The sequence below is a fragment of the Loxodonta africana genome, chromosome 12, assembly GCF_030014295.1.
Source record: "Loxodonta africana isolate mLoxAfr1 chromosome 12, mLoxAfr1.hap2, whole genome shotgun sequence".
In the NCBI taxonomy this organism is placed as follows: Eukaryota; Metazoa; Chordata; class Mammalia; order Proboscidea; family Elephantidae; genus Loxodonta; species Loxodonta africana.
In genome coordinates, this window is record NC_087353.1 from 95245079 (window position 1) to 95270856 (window position 25778).

At 38.4% G+C, this 25778-nt stretch overlaps 1 pseudogene; it reads right to left on the minus strand.

Annotated features, from left to right (window-relative positions):
• LOC104846491 (cytochrome P450 3A21-like) overlaps positions 1-25778 on the minus strand; it is a 67963-nt pseudogene that overhangs the window by 10404 nt on the left and 31781 nt on the right.

A 25778-nucleotide genomic window follows, 5' to 3' on the forward strand; every position in this document is an offset into this window, starting at 1 on the left:
TCCTAAATGCAGAGTCTGAAAGCATCCCCCTTGAGAACAGGAATCAGACAAGGATTCCCTTTATCTCCACTCTTATTCAACATTGTGCTGCAGGTCCTAGCCAGAGCAATTTGGCTAGATAAAGAAATAAAGGCATCCAAATTGGAAAAGAAGTAAAAGTATCTCTATTTGCAAATGGCGTGAAGTTATACATAGAAAACCCTAAAAAATCCTCAAGAAAACTACTGAAACTAATAGAAGAGTTCAGCAGAGTATCAAGATACAAGATAAACATACAAATATCAGTTGGATTCCGGTTGAAAAGTGGAGGCGGAGCCAAGATGGCAGAATAGACAGAGGCTTCCATCTAGCCCTCTTTATAACAAAGACCCAAAAAAACAAGTGAAACGAGTATATTTGTGACAAGCTGGGAGCCCTCAGCATCAAAGGCAAGCTTAGACAACAAACTGAGGGGCAGGGGACGGAAGAGAACGTTCAGAAGTGGAGAGGAGTTACCGGACCTGAATCGCAGGGAGACGTCAGGCACCATTCCCGGAGCGGTGGCGGTGGCGGCGGCGGGCTGGTACCAGCGTTCAGCCACAGTTTCCTCAGGGAGAAGCAAACAGCCACACAGCCCACTCACACCTCTGGAACCTGAGGAGAAGGGCGCTCTCGGCAAAAGCTAAGTACTTGCGTACATTTTACCAACCCCCCCCCACCCCCAAGCCAGCTTCAGCTGCTGAATCCCTAGGCCTGAGATAGATCCTGGTGAGCACCTGGAGCCGTCCACTGGCCTTGGGGAAGGAAAAAAATTGCAACTGGCGGGAAAAGATAATTTGCTAGCTCCATTAACCAGGGGAGCTCAGGACGGAAGCTGCTCCTGTCCAGCCATAAACAGTCCATAGAACTTGAGCACCTTTCCCTTCTGCATGGACCTGTGTGGGCCTATTTCAGGAGAATAGGCCTTTGTTGGCAAACTCCAACCATTTCAGCGGTGCAGTGGAGAGGTGGGTGTTTGATGTTTGACATTGCTTTGCCTATTAAACAAGGTCCTCACCTACACACAACAGGGACCGACAGACTGGTGGCTCCACTTGGGTCACCCAGCCACCTGTGACATGGGTCCAGGGATAACTGGTACCTCCCAGTCCTTACAACAAAAAGTTTGGGTGCCCATGGTACCTCTGAAGAGCTCACCCACCAGCACGTTCTAGGGAACAGAGATGTGTTTTCCTCAGAGACACATAGGGGTCAGTTCTCAGCCCCCTGCCTTGTTCAGAGCATGACCCCCTGCTGCAATCAGATGCCGGTATATACTCCAATCACTCCTGGCCCTCTTAGACTGTAGGACAGAGCCTGTACCACACACTTGATATCAGCTACCTGGAAACCTGAGCTGAATTCACACAAGAAAACTGAATGGACTCCTAGACTGATATACCTGATAACAGCTCTAGCCAGCTGTGGACAGGACATCAGAGCTCCAAAGGCGAAAATAATCAAGCTAGCTCACTCAAGCAACCCACAGGGGTATGCCAAAATGAAACAAAGCAAGCAGCTACGACACAGTAAGCAAACGTAAAGTAATACAGTAACTTATAGATGGCTCGTAGACAACAGTCAATATCAAGTCACATAAAGAAACAGGCCATGATCACCTCAACAGGCTCTCAAAACAAAGAATCCAGGGATCTTTTAGATGAAAGTGCATTCCTGGAATTACCAGAGGCAGAATACAAAAATTTAATATACAGAACCCCTCAAGACATCAGGAAGAAAATAAGGCAATATGTATAACAAGCCGAGGAAGACATAGATAAAGCAACTAAAGAAATCAGAAAGATTATTCAGGGACATAATGAAAAGTTTAATAAGCTAGAAAAATCCATAGACAGACAGAAATCAGAAATTCAGAAGATTAACAATAAAATTACAGAATTAGATAACTCATTATAGAAAGTTAGAGTAGCAGAATTGAGCAAGTAGAAGCTAGAATTTCTGAACTCGAAGAGAAATCACTTGGCACTAATATATTTGAAGAAAAATCAGATAAAAGAATTTTTAAAAAATGAAGAAACCTTAAAAATCATGTCGGGCTCTATCAAGAGAAATAACCTACGAGTGATTGGAGTATCAGAACAGAGAGGGATAACAGAAAATACAGAGAACATTGTTGAAGGTTTGATGGCAGAAAACTTCCCTGATATTGTGAAAGATGAGAAGATATCTATCCAAAACGCTCATCAAACTCCACATAAAGCAGATCTTAAAAGAAAGTCACCAAGACATATTATAATCAAGCTGCCCAAACCAAAGATAAACAGAGAATTATAAGAGCAGTGAGGGATAAATGAAAAGTCACCTACAAAGGAGAGCCAATAAGAATAAGCTCAGACTACTCGGCAGAAACCATGCAGGCAAGAAGGCAATGGGATGACATATTTAAAAAATTGAAGGAAAAAAGTTGCCAACCAAGAATCATATATCCATCAAAACTGTCTCTTAAATATGAAGGTGAAATTAAGACATTTCCAGATAAACACGAGTTTAGGAAATTCATATAAACCAAACCAAAACTACAAGAAATATGAAAGGGAGTTCTTTGGTTAGAAAATCAATAATATCAGGTATCGACCCAAGACTAGAACACTGGACAGAGCAACCAGAAGTCAACCCAGACAGGGAAAAAAAAAAAAAAAAAAGCCCAACACAGGGTAACAGTGATGTTATTATATATAAGAAGACAACATTAAAATAATAAAAAGGGACTAAGAAATGTAATCATACACCTTCCATATGGAGAGGAAGATACGGCAATACAAAGAAATAAAAGTTAGTTATAAATTTAGAAAAATAGGGGTAAATAATAAGGTAACCACAAAGGAGACAAACTATCCTACTCATCAAAATAAAATACAAGGGAAAAACACAGACTCAGCAGAAACAAAGCCAACAACAACAAATATGAGGAAAGGACAATATATAAAGATAATCTACTCAGCACATAAAATCAAGTGGGAAAAAGAAGCTGTCGACACACAAAAGAAGACATCAAAACGATAGCACTAAATTCATACCTATACATAGTTACCCTGAATGTAAATGGACTAAATGCACCAATAAAGAGACAGAGAGTGGCAGAATGCATTAAAAAACAAGATCCATCTATATGCTGCCTGCAAGGGACATGCCTTAGATTTAGAGACACAAACAAACTAAAACTCAAAGGATGGAAAAAAATATATCAAGCAAACAACAATCAAAAAAGAGCAGGAGTGGCAATATTAATTTCTGATGAAATAGACTTTAAAGTTAAATTCATCAGAAAGGATAAGGAAGGACACTATGTAATGATTAAATGGACAATACACCAAGAAGATATAACCATATTAAATATTTATGCACCCAATGACAAGGCTGCAAGATACATAAAACAAACTCTATCAGCATTTAAAAATGAGATAGATAGCTCCACAATAATAGTAACAGACTTCAACACACCGCTTTTGGTGAAGGACAGGACTTCCAGAAAGAAGCTCAGTAAAGACAAGGAAGATCTAAATGCCACAATCAACCAACTTGACCTCATAGACATTTACAGAACACTCCACCCAACAGCAGCCAAGTATACTTTCTTTTCTAGTGCACGTGGAACATTCTCTAGAATAGACCACACATTAGGTCATAAAGCAAGCCTTAGCAGAATCCAAAACATTGAAATATTACAAAGCATCTTCTCTGACCATAAAGCTATAAAAGTGGAAATCAATAACAGGAAAAGCAGGGGAAAGAAATCAAGCAGCTGGAAACTGAACAATACCTTGCTCAAAAAAGACTTGATTATAGAAGACATTAAGGATGGAATAAAGAAATTCATAGAATCCAATAAGAACAAAAACACTTCCGATCAGAAGCTTTGGGACACAGCAAAAGCAGTGCTCAGAGGCCAATTTTATCAATAAATGCACACATCCAAAAAGAAGAAAGGGCCAAAACAAAGAACTAATCACTACGACTTGAACAAATAGAAAGAAAGCAACAAAAGAAACACAACAGGCACCAGAAGAAAACAAATAATGAAAATTAGAGCTGAACTAAATGAATTAGAGAACAGAAAACAGTTGAAAGAATTAAGAAGACCAAAAGCTGGTTTTTTGAAAAAATCAACAAAATTGATAAACCACTGGCCAAACTGACGAAAGAAAAACCAGGAGAGGAAGCAAATAACCCGAATAAGAAATGAGATGGGCGATATTACAACAGACCCAACTTAAATTAAAAGAATCATATCAGATGACTATGAAAAACTATACTCTAACAAATTCGAAAACCTAGAAGTAATGGATGAATTCCTAGAAACACACTACCTACCTCAACTAACACAAACAGAGGGAGAACAACTAAATAGACCCATAAAAAAAGAAGAGATTGATAAGGTAATCAAAAAACTCCCAACAAAAAAAAGCCGTGGTCTGGACGGCTTCACTGCAGAGTTCTACCAAACTTTCAGAGAAGAGTTAACACCACTACTACTAAAGGTATTTCAGAGCATAGAAAAGGATGGAATACAACCAAACTCATTTTATGAAGCCACCATATCCCTGATACCAAAACCAGGTCACCACAAGAAAAGAAAATTATAGACCTATATCCCTCATGAAGGTAGATGCAAAAATCCTCAACAAAATTCTAGCCAATAGAATTGAACAACATATCAAAAAAATAATCCACCATGACCAAGTGGGATTCATACTAGGTATGCAGGGATGGTTCAACATTACAAAAACAATTAATGTAATCCACCACATAAATAAAACAAAAGACAAGAATCACATGATTTTATCAATTGATACAGAAAAGGCATTTGACAAAGTTCAACACCCATTCATGATAAAAACTCTCAGCAAAATAGGAATAGAAGGAAAATTCCTCAACATAATAAAGGGCATTTATACAAAGCCAACGGCCAACATTACCCTAAATGGAGAGAGCCTGAAAACATTCCCATTGAGATCGGGAACCAGACAAGGATGCCCTTTATCACCACTCTTTTTCAACATTGTGCTGGAAGTCCTAGCCAGAGCAATTAGGCTAGATAAAGAAATAAAGGGCATCCGGACTGGCAAGGAAGAAGTCAAAGTATCTCTATTTGCAGATGACATGATCTTATACACAGAAAACGCTAAGGAATCCTCCAGAAAACTACTGAAAGTAATAGAAGAGTTCAGCAGAGCATCGGGATACAAGATAAACATACAAAAATCAGTTGGATTCCTCTACACCAACAAAAAGAACATCAAAGAGGAGATCACTAAATCAATGCCATTTACAGTAGCCCCCAAGAAGATAAAATACTTAGGAATAAATCTTACCAGAAATGTAAAAGACTTATACAAAGAAAACTACAGTACACTTCTGCAAGAAACCAAAAGAGACTTGCATAAGTGGAAGAACATACCTTGTTCATGGATGGGAAGATTTAACATTATAAAAATGTCTATTCTACCAAAAGTGATCTATACATTTAATGCAATTCCGATCCAAATCCCAAGGACATTCTTTAATGAAATGGAGAAACAAATCACCAATTTCATATGGAAGGGAAAGAGGCCCCAGATAAACAAGGCATTCCTGAAAAAGAAGAACAAAGTGGGAGGCCTTACTTTACCTGATTTTAGAACCCATTATACCGCCACAGTAGTCAAAACAGCCTGGTACTGGTACTGGTACAACAACAGATACATGGACCAATGGAACAGAATTGAGAATCCAGACATAAATCCATCCACATTTTAGCAGTTGATATTTGACAAAGGCCCCAAAACAGTTAAAAGGGGAAAAGACAGTCTTTTTAACAAATGGTGCTAGCATAACTGGACATCCATCAGCAAAAAAAGGAAACAAGACCCATGCCTCACTCCATGCACAAAAACTAACTCAAAATGGATCAAAGGCCTAAATATAAAGTCTAAAATGATAAAGTCATGGAAGAAAAAATAGGGACAATGTTAGGAGCCCTAACACATGGCATAAACAGTATAGAAAACATTATAATGTAGAAGAAAAACTAGATAACTGGGAGCTTCTAAAAATCAAACGCTTATGCTCATCTAAAGACTTCACCAAAAGAGTAAAAAGACCACCTACAGACTGGGAAAAAGTTTTTAGCTATGACATTTCTGATCAGCACCTGATCTCTAAAATCTACATGATACTGCAAAAACTCAACTGCAGAAAGACAAATAACCCAATTAAAAAATGGGCAAAAGATATGAATAGACATTTCACTAAAGAAGACATTCAGGTAGCGAATAGATATATCAGGAAATGTTCAAGATCATTAGCCATTAGAGAAATGCAGATCAAAACTACAGTGAGATTTCATCTCACTCCAACAAGGATGGCATTAATCCAAAAAACACAAAATAATAAATGTTCGAGAGGCTGTGGGGAGATTGGAACAATTCTACACTGCTGGTGGGAATGTCAAATGGTACAACCACTTTGGAAATCGATTTGGCGCTTCCTTAAAAAGTTAGAAATAGAACTACAATAAGAACTACAATACGATCCAGAAATCCCACCCCTTGGAATATATCCTAGAGAAATAAGAGCCTTTACGCTAACAGATATATGCACACCCATGTTTATTGCTGCACTGTTTACAATAGCAAAAACATGGAAGCAACCAAGCTGCCCATCAACGGATGAATGGATAAATAAATTATGGTATATTCACACAATGGAATACTACGCATTGATAAAGAACAGTGAAGAATCTGTGAAACATTTCATAACATGGAGGAACCATGAAGGCATTATGCTGAGTGAAATTAGTTGCAAAAGGACAAATATTGTATAAGACCACTATTATAAGAACTTGAGAAATAGTTTAAACTGAGAAGAAAACATTCTTTTGTGGTTACGAGAGCGGGGAGGGAGGGAGGGTGGGAGAGGGGTACTCACTAATTAGATAGTAGGTAAGAACTACTTTAGGTGAAGGGAAAGACAGCACACAATACAGGGGAGGTCAGCACAATTGGACTAAACCAAAAGCAAAGAAGTTTCCTGAAAAAACTGAATGCTTCAAAGGCCAGCGTAGCAGGGGCAGGGGTCTGGCGACCATGGTTTCAGGGGGCATCTAAGCCAACTGGCATAATAAAATCTATTAAGAAAACATTCTGCATCCCACTTTGAAGAGTGGCGTCTGGAGTCTTAAACACTAGCAAGCAGCCATCTAAGATGCATCATTTGGTCTCAACCCACCTGGACCAAAGAAGAATAAAGAGCACCAAGGACACAAGGTGATTACAAGCCCAAGAGGCAGAAAGGGCCACACGAACCAGTGACTACATCATTCTGAGGCCAGAAGAACTAGATGGTGCCCGGCTACAACCGATGACTACCCTGAAAGGGAACACAACAGAGAACCCCTGAGGGAGCAGGAGAACAGTGGGATGCAGACCCCAAATTCTCATAAGACCAGACTTAATGGTCTGACTGAGACTAGAAGGACCCCTGTGGTCATGGCCCCCAGACCTTCTGTTGGCCCAGGACAGGAAACATTCCTGAAGCCAACTCTTCAGACATGGATTGGACTAGACAATGGGTTGGAGAGGGATGCTGGTGAGGAGTGAGCTTCTTGGATCAGGTGGACACTTGAGGCTATGTTGGCATCTCCTGCCTGGAGGGGAGATGAGAGGGTGGAGGGGGTTAGAAGCTGGCGAAAACGACACGAAAAGAGAGAGTGGAGGGAGAGAGTGGGCTGTCTCATTAGGGGGAGAGTAATTGGGAGTGTGTAGCAAGGCGTATATGGGTTTTTGTGTGAGAGACTGACTTGATTTGTAAACTTTCACTTACAGCACAATAAAAATTATTTTTAAAAAATTAGTTGGATTCCTCTACACCAACAAAGAGAACGTTGAAGAGGAAATCACCAAATGAATACCATTTACAATGGTCCCCAAGAAGTTAAAATATTTAGGAATAAATCTAACCAGGTAGGTAAGAGACCTGTACAAAGCGAACTACAAGACATTACTGCCAGAAACCAAATAAGACCTACATAAGTGGAAAAACATACTTTGCTCATGGATAGGAAGACTCAACATTGTGAAAATGTCGATTCTACCTAAAGCCATCTATAGATATAATGCGATCTTGATCCAAATACCAATGACATTTTTTAATGAGATAGAGAAACAAATCACCAACTTCATATGGAAAGGAAAGGGGCCCCAGACAAATAAAGCATTACTGGAAAAGAAGAACAAAGTGGGAGGCCTCACACTACCTAATTTTAGAACATATTATACCACACAGTAGTCAAAACAGACTGGTACTGGTACAACAAGAGATACATAGACCAATGAAACAGAATTGAGAATCCAAACATATACCCATCCACACATGAGCAGCTGATATTTGACAAAATCCAAAAGTATGTCAATGGGGAAAAGACAGTCTCTTTAACAAAAGGTGCTGGTATAACTGGATATCTATCTCCCAAAAAATGAAACGAGAACCAGACCTCACACCATGCACAAAAACTAACTCAAAATGAATCAAAGACATAAATATGAAATCATAAATGATAAAGACCATAGAAGAAAAAATAGGGACAATGCTAGGAGCCCTAATACATGGCATAAACAGTATACAAAACATTACTAACAATGCACAAACACCAGAAGAGAAACTATATAACTGGGAGCTTCTAAAAATCAAATACTTAAGCTTATCCATGGACTTCATCAAAAGAGTAAAAAGATTACCTACAGACTGGGAAAAAGTTTTTGGCTACAACAAATCCAATCAGCGTCTGATCTCTAAAATCTATACGATACTACAAAAACTCAACAACAAAAAGACAAGTAACCCAGTTAAAAAATGGGCAAAGGATACGAAGAGGTACTTCACCAAAGAAGACATTCCAGTGGGTAACAGATACATGAGGAAATGCTCACGATCATTAGCCATTAGAGAAATGCAAATCAAAACTACAATGAAGTACCATCTCATCCCAACAAGGCTGGCATTAATCAAAAAAACACAAAATAATAAATGTTGGAGAGGTTGTAGAGAGACTGGAACACTTACACTCTGCTGGTGGGAATGTAAAGTGGTATGACCAATTTGGAAATCAGTTTGGTGCTTCCTTATAAAGTTAGAAATAAAATTACCATATGATCCAGCGATCCCACTCCTTGGAATATATCCTAGAGAAATGAGAGCCTTCACAAAGGATATATGCACACCCATGTTCCTTGCAGCACTGTTTACAATAGCAAAAAGATGGAAGCAACCAAGGTGCTCATCAACGGATGAATGGATGAATAAATTATGGTATATTCACATAATGGAATACTATGCAATGATTAAGAACAGCAATGAACCCATGAAACATCTCATAACATGGAGGAATCTGGAAAGCATTATGCTGAGTGAAATTAGTTGCAAAAGGACAAATATTATATGAGACTACTATTAAAAGAACTCAAGAAAAAGTTTAAACACAGAAGAAAACATTCTTTGATGATTACAAGGGTGGGGAGGGAGAGAGGGGGTATTCACTAATTAGATAGTAGAACCATTTTAGGTAAAGGGAAAGACAACGCACAATACAGGGAAATTCAACAAAACTGTACTAAAACAAAAGCAAAGAAGTTTCCTGGATACAACCAAATGCTTCAAAGGCCAGAGTAGTAGGGACAGGAGTCTAGGGACCATGGTTTCAGGGGACATCTGGGTCAATTGGCATAACAAAGTGTATTAAGAAAACATTCTGCATCCCACTTTGAGGAGTGACATCTGGGGTCTTAAAGCAAGCAAGCAGCTATCTAAGATGCACCAAATGGTCTCAATCCACCTGGAGCTAAGGAGAATGAAGAACACCAAAGATACAAGGAAAATATGAACCCAAGAGACAGAAAGTGCCACATAAACCAGACTCCATCAGCCTGAGACCAGAAGAACTGGATGGTGCCCGGCCACCACCAATGACTACCCTGACAGGAAACACAACAGAGAATCCCTGATGGAGCAGGGTAACAGTGGGGTGGAGACCTCAAATTCTCCTAAAAAGACCAGACTTAATGGTCTGACTGAGACTAGAGGGACCCTGGGAATCATGGTCCCTGGACCCTCTGTTAACCCAAGGCTGTAACCATTCCTGAAGCCAACTCTTCAGACAGGGATTGGACTGGAGTATAAAAGAATATGATACGGTTGAGGAATGAGCTTCTTGGTGCTAGTAGACACATGAGACTATGTAGACAGCTCCTGTCTGGAGGCGAGATGAGAAGGCAGAGGGGGACAGGAGCTGGTTGAATGGACACAGGGAATACTGGGTGGAGAGGAGTGTCCTGTCTCATTAGAGGAAGAGCAGCTAGAAGTACATAGCAAGGTGTGTATAAGTTTTTGTATGAGAGACTGGCTTGATTTGTAAACTTTCACATAAAGCACAATAAATAAAGTTAAAAGTACAGTTCTTCAGTGGCACTAGCCACATTTCCAGTACTCACAAGACACGCTCAACAATACAGATAGAGAATAGTTCCTTCATCATTGAACTTAAATTTTAATTAATTAAAATAAATAAAGTAAAAAAATCAGTTCATTATTGAAAGTTCTTTTGGACCATGTAGATAAAAAAAATAGATAGATAGAAATAGAAACAGATATAGAGAAGTAAAGAGATACCATATAGATAGATGATCTATATAGGCAACAGCTAGATATAGGTTGTGATACTAAAAAACAAATTTGTGATAGTTAATGTTATTTGTCAATTTGGCTAGGCCATGATTCTCAGTATTATGTAATTATCTTCCATTTTGTGAACTGATGTAATTATCCTCCATGTTGTGACATAATGTAATCACCTCATAGATGTGATATGAAGTGATCTGCTAATCATTTATAAGGGGAATTTCACCAGGAGTGTAACCTGCACCCAATATATGTATGGATGTTCTGGCAAAGCTTGCTTTCTTGCTCTGGACTCTGTTTCCAGTTGTCATCATCTGACTTTTGGTTTTTGAGTCTTGAGTCAGCAGCGTGACACATGATCTGTCAATTCTGGATTCATCAGCCTCTGAATATACGTGAGTGAGGAGAAGCCTCCAGCTAATACCTGATGCACCATCTTTGGGACTTGCCAGTCTCCACGACAGTATGAGCCATTTCCTTATATATATATATATATAAGGATATATGTAGTGTATACACTACACTGGTTTTGCTTCTCTAGAGAACCCAGCCTAAGACATAGGTGATAGATAAATGATAGATAGATAGATTCAGATGTAGACATAGATGTAGTTTTATTTACAGTGATGTGCTTAACTCAGCTCATCCTTGTTCTGTAGACCCACTTGCTAAATATTCAGGAATTTTGTGAACTGATTGTTAAACAATTGGCAATTTGTAATTGAACCTGATGGAACTCTTTGTGTCATGGAAATGGGCTACAAAACAGGGCTTTTTTCTTTTTCTTTTTATAGAGATCCACTTTATAACACTGGAAATGGGTATATATATTTGTTTCTCAGTTTTGTGTCAATATATTCACTTTCTTAATTTTGTCCATAAGAGGATCTAAAGGGAAAGAAACCCCAGTAGCAATGAGCACACATAACTCCCAGGTTTTGGTATCTAAATACCATTTTCTACTAAACAAAACTAGGGCTATATGAAGAAATGACTGATTTCAGGGTTGAACAGGTAAAAGAGAAGAGAAACCCGAAATACCTTATCCAGAAAGCAAGGAAGTACTCAGAAAATGAATGTCATATGAAAATGACACACAGCAGTCACTTTGAAAGAGCTTCACTGAACTAACCTGAGACAGTTTGAGCATCAAAATAAATCATGACAGTGTCAGAGTAAAGTAATATTTTATGAGCCCATACAGATGTAAATAAATAAATGGGAGATAATGTAAAGATTTCCAGTACAGTAGAATAAAAAAAAAAAAATTATTTTATTTTATTTCTTTTTAGAATACCAACTCATAAATGTGGAGGAAAGGGTAGAAATAGAAAAACCACTCTTTTGCAACCATCATACAAATAATTGCTTCATTCAATAATCAGTGGATAACAAAAAAAAGTACTTGAAAATTTGAAGAGAAACAAGATAATTACATAGTCTTAAAGTCTCCCCTGACAAATGAATTATTAAAGACAAATACAACTTTGCACTAGATTAAGCTATTGAACACAACCTTAACCAAGAGTTCCCAGTTAGCATCACCAACATTAGGACAATGCGCTTCCTGATGTGATGGCTTGATGTAAATTTCCAGGCAGGAGTTCTGACTTCAGGTTCTAGAAGCAGCCTGGAAATCTACATTTGAAACAAGATCCCTGGGGTTCTGGTGTGGGTGATCCACAGAACACTGACTGACTTTTGAGCACAAAATGCTTATTTCATGGTTATCCTTCAATCTTTAAACAAAGTTGTCTGCCTACTTCTAGATAATACCTCTGGCTATAATTCAAAATTTCTGAATGTGTCTCTTTCTTTAATTGGGCAGAAATTCTCACGTGCCTGGAAATCTTCTTGAACATTTTCAGAACAACTCCTTTCCTCTGAGCAACTCCATCAGCAGCCCTTCCAGTCACTCTCATGGTTACCTTTATTGGAGGAAGTTTGTTTGGAATTCTGGAAGTCAGTCATCAGCTGAAGAAAATCCACTTGGTGCTGGAAACAAAAAGAAAAATTCCAGTGACACGAAGTGCAGTGCTTGACCTCTTTCCTGAGAATATGGCACCTTTACATCCATGAAGTCAGACTGGAGTTGCCTGATTCACCAATGAACATAAACATCGATTTGCAAATCTTAAAAAGCAAGATGTTTCCCTGGGAGAAATCCAGCTACCATATCCCACTGCTTCTGGGACCTTATCCTCCCTAATTATTGGCTTCCTTGGCTTTTGAACACAGCTTCCTAGTCATAGAGTTGAATGCTGTTTCTCCTACCATACCTTTTTGCTCAGGAAAAAAACACTGACTTCAGTCTTTTTATTTTTCAGTTTAATATTCATACCCTTGCTTAAACTTGCTTTTCCTTTTCATAACCAATGATCACACAGATTAAGCTCTTACATTTCCAGAGCTCTTATGCTGCTTTCTGTGAGCACCTTCCAGTACCTCACATTCCAAAACTCTACACAATCTACAATTACACCCTGGGTTACCCAGACCTACTTCCTTTATCTGCACTAATTCTTGTGCTGCTCCCTGAACCTCACGAAGGCAAAACTAGGTTAGCCATCTTGCAACCTTAACATCCAGAGAAGACCCCTGCCCTCTTCAGATTATGAGACAGCTGGAATTTAACACGGGTGATACTCCGCTAGGTAACCTGAGGTGCCTTCCATTGGAGAATGTGTAAAATATGAGGCTTGGAACTGAAATGATTTTTTACCAATTAAGCTATGGAGAAATTATAGCTATAAATGTCTATATTAAAAATGAGAAAGATCTCAAATCTATAACCTAATCTTCCACCATCAGACACTGGAAGAGCAGCAAAGTATACATTAAAAAATAGAAGAAAGCACATACTACAGTTTTGGCAAAAAATTAATGAAATAAAGAAGAGATAACAATAGAGAAAATCAGTGGAATCAAAACCTGATTCTTTAAAAAGACCATCAAGTTTGGGAAACCTTTAGAAAACTGATCCAGAAAAAATAGAGAAGACTCAAATTATTAGCATCAGATATGAAAGAGGAGAGATTACTACCAACATTACAAAGATTAAGAGATCTATAAAGGCATACTATGAACTTTTTGAAGGCCATTAAATTGGATAACAAAAGTAAAGTGACAAATTCATAGTATGCCAAAGCCTGAACAATTAATAAATAGTCAATTGAACAGATTTACAAGTAAAATCATTGAATCCGTAATTAAAAAAAAAAAAAAAAAACTCACCAAGAGAAGCCCAGGACCAGATACCTTCTGTGGTGAATTCTACCACATATTTAAATAAGAATCAATAACAATTCTTTTGTCTGTTTGTTTGTTTTACCGTGCTTTAGGTGAAAGTTTACTGCTCAAGTTAATTTCTCATACAAAAATGTACACACATATTGTTTTGTGACATTAGTTGGAATACCCACAATGTGACAGCACACTCCCCAATCCCCTGGGTTCCTTGTGTCAACCAGTTCCTGTCCCTTCCTGCCTTTCATCATGCCTCCGACAGGAGCTGCCCATTTGGTCTCGTATAACTCATTGAACAAGCACATTCCTCAAGTGTATTGTTTTTTGTTTTATAGTCCTTTCTAATCTTTAAAGAGTGGGCTTGGGGAATGGTTTAAGTTCTGGGTTAACAGCGTGTCTCGGGGCCATAGTTTCGTGGGGTTCTTCCAGTCTCTGTCAGATCATTAAGTCTGGTCCTCTTATGTGAATTTGACTTCTGCTGTAAATTTTTCTCCTGCTCTGTCCAGGATTCTCTGTTGTGTTCCCTGTCAGGGCAGTCATTGGTAGTAGCCAGCACCATCTATTTCTTCTGGTCTCAGGCTGGTGGAGTCTCTGGTTCACGTGGTTCTTCAGGCCTCTAGGTTAATATTTTCCTTGTGTCTTTGGTTTTCTTCATTTTCCTTTGCTCCAAGTGGGATGGGACCTGTTGATGTATAGAAGAGGATGGAGTATTTCCTAAGTCGTTCCATGGGGCCAGAATTACCCTGATATCAAAACCATAAAACCATATGACAAGAAAGAAAAAATACAGACTCCCACCATTTCAACTCAGCATTGATTGCATTGTGGTTTCTAGCCAGACCAATTACACAAGAAATAAAACACAGCCAGACTGGAAAGAAACAAACAAAACTATCTCTGTTCTCAGTTGGCATGATCTTGTACATAAAAATATTAAGGAATCCACTAAAAATTAAGAGAACTAATAAATATTCAGGAAGATTAGAATATATAAGATTAATCTAAAAAATCAATTCTATTTCAATACACTGTGATGAACAATATAAAATGAAATTTGAAAAGCATTTCCATTTTCAATACCATCAAAGACAATAAAATAATACATTTTTTAAAACAGGAAAACTTATGCCTTTAAAAAACTATAAAACACTGTTAAAAGAAATTGAAGGTAAAAAAAAAAAGTGAAAATATCCCATGTTCGTAGATCAAGAGATTTAATATAGTTAAGATGGCAATGCTCCCCAAGTTGATTTACAGATACAAAGCATATTCTATCAGAATCCTAGCTGGGTTTTTTTGTAGGAATTGCCAAGCTAATTTAAAATTGGAAGGGACCCAAAATAGTTGAAACAATCTTGAAAAGAAACAAAAATCAAGAACTCACAGTTCCTTATTTTAAAACTTGTTACAAATTTACTATATCTAACTTTCCCACGTGTCTGTGAGTTTGTCGTACTGTGGGGGCTTGTGTGTTGCTGTGATGCTGGAAGCTATACCACCTGTATTCAGACACCAGCAGAGTCACCCATGGAGGACAGGTTTCAGCTGAGCTTCCAGACTAAGACAATGTTCTGCTGCTATTCATAAGGTTTTCACTGGCTAATATTTTTTAAAAGTAAACTGCCAGGTCCTTCTTCCTGAGGAAGAAGGACCTGGCAGTTTACTTTTAAAAAATATTAGCCAGTGAAAACCTTATGAATAGCAGCAGAACATTGTCCGATATAGTGCTGGAAATGAGCCCCCCAGTTTGGAAAACACTCAAAACATGACTGGGAAAGAGCTGCCTCCTCAAAGTAGAGTCAACCTTAATGATGTGGATGGAGTAAAGCTTTCGGGACCTTCATTCACTGATGTGGCATGACTCAAAATGAGAAGAAACAGCTGCAAACATCCATTAATAATCGGAACCTGGAATGTACGAAGTATGAAACTAGGAAAATTAGAAATAATAAAAAATGAAGTAGAATGCATAAACATAGGTATCCTAGGCACAAGTGAGCTGAAATGGACTGGTATTGGCCATTTTGAATCAGACAATCATATACTCTACTACGCTGGAAATGACAACTTGAAGAGGAATGGTGTTGCATTCATCATCAAAAAGAACATTTCAAGATCTATCCTGAAGAATAACACTGTCAGTAATAGGATAATATCCATACCCCTACAAGGAAGACCAGTTAATACGACTATTTATGTACCAACCACTAGGGCCAAAGATGAAGAAATAGAAGATTTTTATCAGCTGCTGCAGTCTAAAATTGATCGAAGATGCAATCAAGATGCATTGATAATTACTGATGACTGGAAGGCGAAAGTCGGAAACAAAGAAGGATTAATAGTTGGAAAATACAGCCTTGGTGTTAGAAATAATGCTGGAGATCGAATGATAGAATTTTCCAAGACCAACGACTTCTTCATTGCAAATACCTTCTTTCACCAACATAAACAGTGACTATACACATGGACCTCACCAGATGGAACACACAGAAATCAAATTGACTACATCTGTGGAAAAAGACAATGGAAAAGCTCAATATCATCAGTCAGAACAAGGCCAGAGGCCGACTGTAGAACAGACCATCAATTGCTCATATGCAAGTTCAAGCTGAAACTGAAGAAAACCAGAGCAAACCCACAAGAACCAAAATATGAATTTGAGTATATCCCACCTGAATTTAGAGACCAGCTGAACAATAGATTTGACACATTGAACACTGGTGACCGAAGACCAGACGAGTTGTGCAAGGACATCATACGTGAAGAAAGCAAGAGGTCACTGAAAAGACAGGAAAGAAAGAAAAGACCAAGATGGGTGTTGGAGGAGTCTCTGAAACTTGCTCTTGAATGTCAAGCAGCTAAAGCAAAGGGAAGAATTGATGAAATAAAAGAACTGAACAGAAGACTTCAAAGGGCGGCTCGAGAAGACAAAGTAAAGTATTATAATGACATGTGCAAAGAGCTGGAAATGGAAAACCAAAAGGGAAGAACACGCTCAGTGTTTTTCAAGCTGAAAGAACTGAAGAAAAAATTCAAGCCTCAAGTTGCAATCGTAAAGGGTTCTACACGGGGAAAATATTAAATGACACAAGAAGCATCAAAAGAAGATGGAAGGAATACACAGAGTCATTATACAAAAAAGAATTAGTCAGTGTTCAACCATTTCAAGAGGTAGCATATGATCAGGAACTGATGGTACGGAAGGAAGAAGCCCAAGTTGCTCTGAAGGCACTGGCAAAAAACAAGGCTCCTGGAATTGATGGAATATCAATTGAGATGTTTCAACAAACAGATGCAGCGCTGGAGGTGCTCACTCGTCTGTGCCAAGAAATATGGAAGACAGCGTCCTGGCCAACTGACTGGAAGAGATCCATATTTATGCCTATTCCCAAGAAAGGTGATCCAACTGAATGTGGAAATTATAGAACAATATCATTAATATCACACGCAAGCAAAATTTTGCTGAAGATCATTCAAAAACAGCTGTAGCAGTATATCAACAGTGAACTGCCAGAAATTCAGGCCAGTTTCAGAAGAGGACGTGGAACCAGGGATATCATTGCTGGTGTTGGATGGATCCTGGCTGAAAGCAGAGAATACCAGAAGGATGTTTACCTGTGTTTTATTGACTATGCAAAGACATTTGGCTGTGTGGATCATACAAATTATGGATAACATTGCGAAGGATGGGAATTCCAGAACACTTAATTGTGCTCATGAGGAACCTTTACATAGATCAAGAGGCAGTTGTTTGGACAGAACAAGGGGCTACTGACTGGTTTAAAGTGAGGAAAGTTGTGTGCCAGGGTGGTATTCTTTCACCATACCTATTCAGTATGTATGCTGAGCAGATAATATGCGAAGCTGGACTATATGAGGAAGAACGGGGCATTGGGATTGGAGGAAGAGTCATTAACAACCTGCATTATGCAGATGACACAACCTTGCTTGCTGAAAGTGAAGAGGACTTGAAGCACTTACTAATGAAGATCAAAGACCACAGCCTTCAGTATGGATTGCACCTCAACATAAAGAAAACAAAAATCTTCATAAATGGACCAATCAGCAACATCATGATAAATGGAGAAAAGATTGAAGTTGTCAAGGATTTCATTTTACTTGGATCCACAATCAACAGCCATGGAAGCAGCAGTCAAGAAATCAAAACATGCATTGCGTTGTGTAAATCTGCTGCAAAGGACCTCTTTAAAGTGTCGAAGAGCAAAGATGTCACCTTGAAGACCAAGGTGCGCCTGACCCAAGCCATAGTATTTTCAATCACAGCATATGCATGTGAAAGCTGAACAATGAATAAGGAAGACCGAAGAAGAATTTATGCCTTTGAATTGTGGTGTTGGTGAAGAATATTGAATATACCATGGACTACTAGAAGAACGAACAAATCTGTCTTGGAAGAAGTACAACCAGAATGCTCTTTAGAAGCAAGGATGGTGAGACTGCGTCTTACATAGTTTGGACATGTTGTCAGGAGGGATCAGTCTCTGGAGAAGGATATCATGCTTGACAGAATACAGGGTCAGCGGAAAGGAGGAAGACCCTCAACAAGGTGGATTGACACAGTGGCTGCAACAATGGGCTTAAGCATAACAACGATTTTAAGGATGGCACAGGACCGGGCAGTGTTTCGTTCCATTGTGCATAGGGTCGCTATGAGTTAGAACCGACTCGACAGCACCTAAAAACAACTTTCTTAGCTAAAATATTCAAAGCAATGTGGTGTAGGAATAAGGATACACAGAGATCAAAGGAATATAATAGGAAGTCCAGACATAAATTCATGTGCCTATGGTGGCTGGCAAGTGTGCCAAGATCACTCAGTAGGGAAAAAAGACTCTTTCATTAAATGGTGCAGGGGCAACTGGATAACCATGTGCAAAAGAATGAAATTGGACCCATACCTCACACCATATTAAAAAAAAAAAAAACCTCAAAATGGGTCAAAGAAGTAAATATAAGGGTTTGAATTCTTAGAAGAAACTAGAGATGATTTTTTTTTTTTTACCTCTGATTTGGCAATGGAATCACATATTGCACACAAAATATCAAGTGACAAAAGAAAAAATAGATAAATTGGGTTTCATCAAAATTAAAAACTACTTTTGTGCTTCAAAAGATACTACCAAGAGAACGAAATGATAACGTACAAATGGCATCAGAAAATTTGCAACTCATGTCTCTGATAAGGACTTCTACCAAGACTATATAAAAAAAAGTCTTAAAACTCAACAACAAAAAGACAAATAACCCACTTAGAAAGTGGTCAAAGGACATGAATAGATTTTTTAACAAAGGTATACGAGTGGCCAATAAACACATAAAAAGTGTCCAACATCATTTTTAATTGCTGAAATACAAGTCAAAACCACATGAGATACCAGTTAATATTCACTGGAGTAGTTATAACCAAAAACAGAAGAATAAGAACAAATAACAAGTGTTGGGGAGGGTGTGGGAAAATTGGAACTTGTATACTCTGCTGATGGCAGTGTAAAATGGGTCAACCTCCTTGGAAAACATTCTGGCAGTTCCTGAATAAGCTAAATATTGAATTACTGTATGACCCAGAAATTCCACTCTTGGATATACACTCAAAAGAAAATAAAACATATATCCACACAAAAACTTATAAATGAATATTTAAAGTGGCAATATTTACAATAGTCAAAGGCAGAAAAACACACAAAATGTCCACCAACTGAAGAACTGATTAACAAAATGTAGTATGTCTACACAATGGAAAATTATTTGGCTGTATAAGGGAATGAACTATCCATACATGTTACATCATGGATGAACCTTGTAAACATTATGCTAAGTGAAAGAAATCAGGCACAAAAGGCCACAAATTGTATGACTCCATCTATATAAATATCCAGAGTAGGGAAACCTAGACAGATAGATTAGTGTTTGCTTAGAGGTGTAGGAATGAGAGGAATTGGGAACTAGGGGGGTGATAGCTAAAGGGTACGGGGTTTCTCCATGAGTTGAGGACACTCTAAATGTGACTATGGTGACAGTTGTACACAGTTGAAAATACTAAAAACCACTCAACTGTACACTTTAAAAGGGTGCATTGTATGATATGTGAATTATAGCTCAGTTAAAGAAAAAATAGCAGCCCATATACTTATTAAGAAAAGTAATGAGTCCAAGATATCAAATTTTATGAGCTTCCCAATGTTTTGCACAAATGGAGCTTGCTTGTTTGTTGTTGAGGGAATCAATGTTCACTCCAAATGACATGTTTGTGATCACATCCATGCTGTAAGTCCTGAAGATGCTAAGTAGAGAAAGGAAAACAAAATCAGCACCTCTTCACTATCCCTCTGCTACATATTTAGCAAGAAGTGCATGTTAATTCATACGCCAAGGGAAAGAGCCACACACTTTCAAAATCATCTGCTGAGGGTCTATGTGTCACACTCACTCATGAGGAATTTATCAAGTGACAATGACTAAGAAGTTGTCCTTTTGGTAGGGGTGATGGGGACACGAAGGTGCCTTAAAACCACCTCTGACCTCTAGGAACTCGGTCATAGAACGACACACCCACAGATGAACTGTTGCAGTGAGTGTTGAGTGTGCAAGATGACAGATGGGTTAAGAGCAGTGCTGGAGCAGTACAAAGGATACGAAGAATTCTTCCTAGAAGATTCACAAAGGTGGCAATGTATCTACATATTACCTCCCCATAATGTCTATGACCACAATAAAATAATACATAGCATTTTGCTGATAGTCTCAGCAAAAGCATGAACTTGTTTTAGTTGTTCCTAGTACTACTTTTTAAATTTCTTGCTTCAACCAACGTCAGCCAATAAGGAACAAATGTGTTTCCACTCCCACCATTCCAAACTCCTTACACTCAACACCTCTGTACTGTCAACCATGTTTCTTCTTTCTAAACGGTTCTTTTTTTTTTTTTTTTTCTCTCTCTCTCTCTTCTAGAAAATACAAGTTGACAATTAAGCAGATCAATCCAGGCCCGTGTACACAGTGGAGAAGACCCTTTCTCTTCTGGCTGCCCTACCATCCAGTGTGAACCATCTTTCTTGGGTAGCTCATTGAAATTTTAACACCACATACCTGTGTTTATTTGATCACTAGAAAAACTCAACTTTGGGAATTTCTGCCCTGTGGCAGGCTGCCGGAGGGCCTTGTGACAGAGCTCAGAATTCCAGTCACCACACTCCTACTTACCTTTTCAATGCAACAGGCTTGCCTTCCTGTGCTTTGTCTCTCAGATACTTCACCATCACGCCGCCACACTGGCCAAAGATGAGGAACATCTAAATACACAACACAAACCACCCGTTGGTAAATATGGAGACTCAAGACATAGGAAGACCTGGCTTTCAAGCAAGGATCAATAAGTGATATTTCGTCATGAATCTCATAATATCTCTCCTATTACATAAAGATAAAAAGCCATCTTAAGGAAGTTTAAACTCAGATAACTCCCCTGTGTAAAGTGATCTCACTTTCTACCTCTCCCCAGATTGGTTCCCTGAGATCCTAATTTGCAGTCCTCTTATTTTCTAAGCAACTTGAGTTCTGCATTGGTGAAGGTTGAAGACAGGAATGTTTGTATTCTCTTTCACTCTTCTCCCTTGAACAAGTAAAACGCAGATTTCATAAATCCCATTCAACCTATACTCTAGAATTCAAAGCAAAAGACATTTGCCCTACATAATGTCCAGAGGACTTCAGTTGTAGATAATTAGTTGTACAGGCATCATTTACTCAATAAATGATTGAAGACAGTCTACTAGGTAGCAGACGCTAGGCTAGATGTTCAATTAGTATTTTTCCCAAATGCTGCCTGTGAAAGCAGACACCAGCCACCAGTGTGGTTTCCAACCTTTACTGGCCAATTCTCTTTTAAATGTAAATGTCTGCAATGAAGGGAATTTCCCCCCCACAGGAATAGAAAGGAACAAGGCCTAGTACATCCTCCAAGCCTGTAAAAAGTAGAAATGAAATGTTGGCATAGCCAGATGGCTTTGGCTCAGACCAGTTCTGTCTTTACATATTTCTATAGCATAAGCAACTTGAATAAGAGATGTCTGGTTAATAGCAATTTTTAAAAAAATAGTGGTTAATACTTTAAAAATTAGGAATATTTGCTAAGTGAAATCATGTCATATGTGGCCTTTTGTGACTGGTTTCCAGAATAGCAAATATTTATTTGCTTTTCTGGAAAAAAAAAAAAAAAGAAATTACCCCATATTTGTTCCCATATGAATAGAAGGAAAAAGAAGAAGATAATTCTATTTCCCAGCTTCAGGCTGGGCTATCAAGAAAATCTATTTGGATTTTTTTTTCCATATTCAAAAATTATACTTTGTTTTGAAATAGGTACCTAAAATACCTCTTCATGATAACAACTCTCAGCAACTAGGAGGCCAAGAAAACTTCCTCAACTTGACAAAGAACATCTTTAAAATATATATATATATATATATATATAGCTAACATCATACTTTGTGGTGAAAGGCTGAAAGCTTTCATCCAAAGATCAGGAACAAGGAAAAATTTTCCACTCTCATAACTCTTACTCAGAATGTTTCTGGAAGTACTAGCTAGTGCATTAAGACCAGAACAAGAAATGAAAGACATACAGACTGGAAAGGAAGAAATAGAACTGTCTCTGTTTTCAGATGATATATAGTGGACATAAACGATCTCAAGAGTATGCAAAAACAACAAAAAAACTAAAAACTTAACTCCCAGAACTAATACGTGAGTTCAGCAAAGTTGCAGGATACAAGATCAATACATGAAAATGAAACATACATTTATATACTAACAATGAACATGTGGAAATTGAAATGAAAACATCACCATTAACAATCACTCCAAAGAAAATTAAACGCTTAGCTATAAATCTAAAATCCTTGGTTGCTAACCAAAAGTTTGGAGGTTCAAGTACACCCAGGGGCAGTTCAGAAGAATGGCCTGATGATGTGCATCTGAAAAATCATCCATTGAAAACCTTATGGATCCCAATTCTACTGTGATACACTTGGGGCTGCCATGAGTTAGAGTCAATTCAGTGGCAACTCATTCATTATAAATCTAGCAAAACATGTATAGGGTATGTATACTGAAAATTGCAAAATGCTGATGAAAAGAATCAAAGAAAACCTTAATTAACAAAGAGATTTACCATGTTCATGGATTGGAAGACTCAATACAGTAAAGATGTTGATTGACTCCAAATTGTTCTCTAGCAAGGATGTCACTTTGAGAATGAAGCCAAGCCGTGTTATTTTCAATCGTCTCATATGCATGCAAAAGCTGGACAATGAATAAGGGAAACTAAAGAATTGATGCTTTTGAATTATGATGCTGGCTAAGAATATTGAGTATACTATGGGCTGCCAGAAGAATGAACAAATCTGTCTTGGAAGAAGTACAGCCAGAATGCTCTTTAGAAGCAAGGATGGTGAGACCCTGTCTCACCTACTTTGGACATGCTAGAAGGAAGGACCACTCCCTGGAGAAGTACATCATGCTTGGTAAAGTAGAGGCTCAGTGAAAAAGAGGAACACCCTCAAAGAGATGGATTGACATCATGGCTACAACAATGGGCTCAAGCATAGCAACGATCGTGAGGACAGCACAGGACAGGGAAGTGCTATGTTCTGTTGCACAATGCTCCTTATGAGTCAGAACTGACTTGACGGTGCCTAACAACAACAACAACAAAAGCGTTTGAAAGACCCCCGGTGGAGCAACAGTTATGGGGTCTGCTGCTAACCAAAAGGTTGGTGGTTCGAACTCACCCAGTTTCTATGTGGAAGTAAGACCTGGTGATCTGCTCTTGAAAAGATTATATCCTAGAAAACACTATAAGGCAGTTCTACTCTGCCACCAAGGGTCACTATGAGTCATAATCAACTCAACCACACACAACAACAGAAGGACTGGAAAAATTGGACTAATGCTCGCAGTCTCTGGAGAAAAGTGATTATCTGCAACTTTCTAGGCCTCATTCAAACTGTAGACTTTGACATCTGGATAAGTATGGGATTCTAAGCATGATATGTCTCCAAGATCTTTACAAGAGATAGTTCATTCTATGAGGCTCTGGGTTGTGATTGTCCTTCACACAACTCAGTGCCTCATCACAACAAGTTTATCCAATGTAAATTTCCAGAATACTGACCCCATACTTATCCATATTTTTTAGAATATTTCATGTCAAAACCCCACATACCTTGCAAAGAGAAACAAAATAAAATTAGATTATTCACTTAAACGTACTCCATCCTACCTCCTTCTGGGGCAAAAAAAAAAAAATTCAAATTAGATGAAATCAAGCATACTCTGTATTATGGATTGAATCATGTCACTCAAACGATATGCTAAATTCCAAAAATTCAGTACCAGTGAATAAAAACTTGTGGGAAAATAGGGTCTCATCAATGAGCTCAAACATATCAAAAATCATGGAGATGGTACAGGAACAGGTAAGGATTCATCCTGTTATACATGAGATCTCCATGAGTGGCAGCTGACTCTACTGCCACTAACAACAACAAAGATGTTATAAGTCAACTTCAAATGAGGTTATACTAGAGTAGGATGGGCTCTAATCCAACATGACTGCTGTTCTATTCAACACAGAGAGACACAAGGCGAATGTGGTCATGTGAAGACTAAGGCCGAGATGTGAGTGATGTATCTACAAACCAAAGAATGTGAAGGATTGCCAGGAACCACCAGTAGCTAGGAGGAGGCAAAGATGCACCTTTACCCAGAGCCTTCACAGAAAGCACAGCCCTGTCAATACCTTGATTCAGACTTCTGGCCTCCAGAACTGTGAGGCAATAAATTTCTATTGCTTTAGGCCACAGACTTTGTGGTACTTTGTGATGGCAGCCCTGGGAAACTACTACACTATCTTTCCACTGGCAGATAAAGGGGAGTTCTTATTCGGAGAAATCTTAGGGGTAAAGACGAAAAATAGAGGAGATATTCTAAACGGAGATTTAAAATAACTCTGAATTTTCTCCAAGTATTGTAAATACTGAATGATGTGACCTTATCTATGAGTAATAAGTAACTCCTTGTCTTTCTAAAGTGTTTTTGTTTGTGTATATGTTGTCTCTAAAATCTCATAACCCTCTGAATAATTACCTCCATGGGCATGCAAGAAAACTGAAGCTTGGATACAAAGAGTAAATGTTCCATGGGGCAGTTCTACTCTGTCACATCGGGCTGCTATGAGTCAAAAGCAAATGAACAGCACCTAACAACAATGACATGCTTTTGTTTAAAAAAATAATAATTTAGCTAAATATCTGAAGTTGATAGACAAGCACCACATTGTCTCAACTGATACATCCCGCTCAGACTTACTCACAGAAGTGGCTCCTTTAATGGAAATGTAAAAAGCTTTTGCTCTAGCTCTCAAGTGCCCAAAAGATGGCGTGGGTAGCAAGAGCTGGGTAAAACCATGGAAATAACCACATGGTGTTTAGCAGTTCTTGAGAGAATGCACTATGTGCAGATTAATAGATGGTGTGTACTTGCCTAGCAATCTGAAGTTCAAAATCTATCCAGGAGGATATACATATATTTCTAAACAATCAGTCCAGGAAGGAGACCATAAAAAGTCTACACAGAGCTCATTCTAGAAGCAGGAGAGTTTGAATCTAGCCCACACAGCTAAATAAGGCTCCCTTTGTTTGTTTCTCCTAACGCTAAGGACTGCTATGCCTTCTTAGGAGGAAGCACCTGGCAAAAGATGTTCCTCCTCACGATGTTCACAAGGATAGAACATCAAGCCTTCTGCTTAATCGGCCAGGGAACTG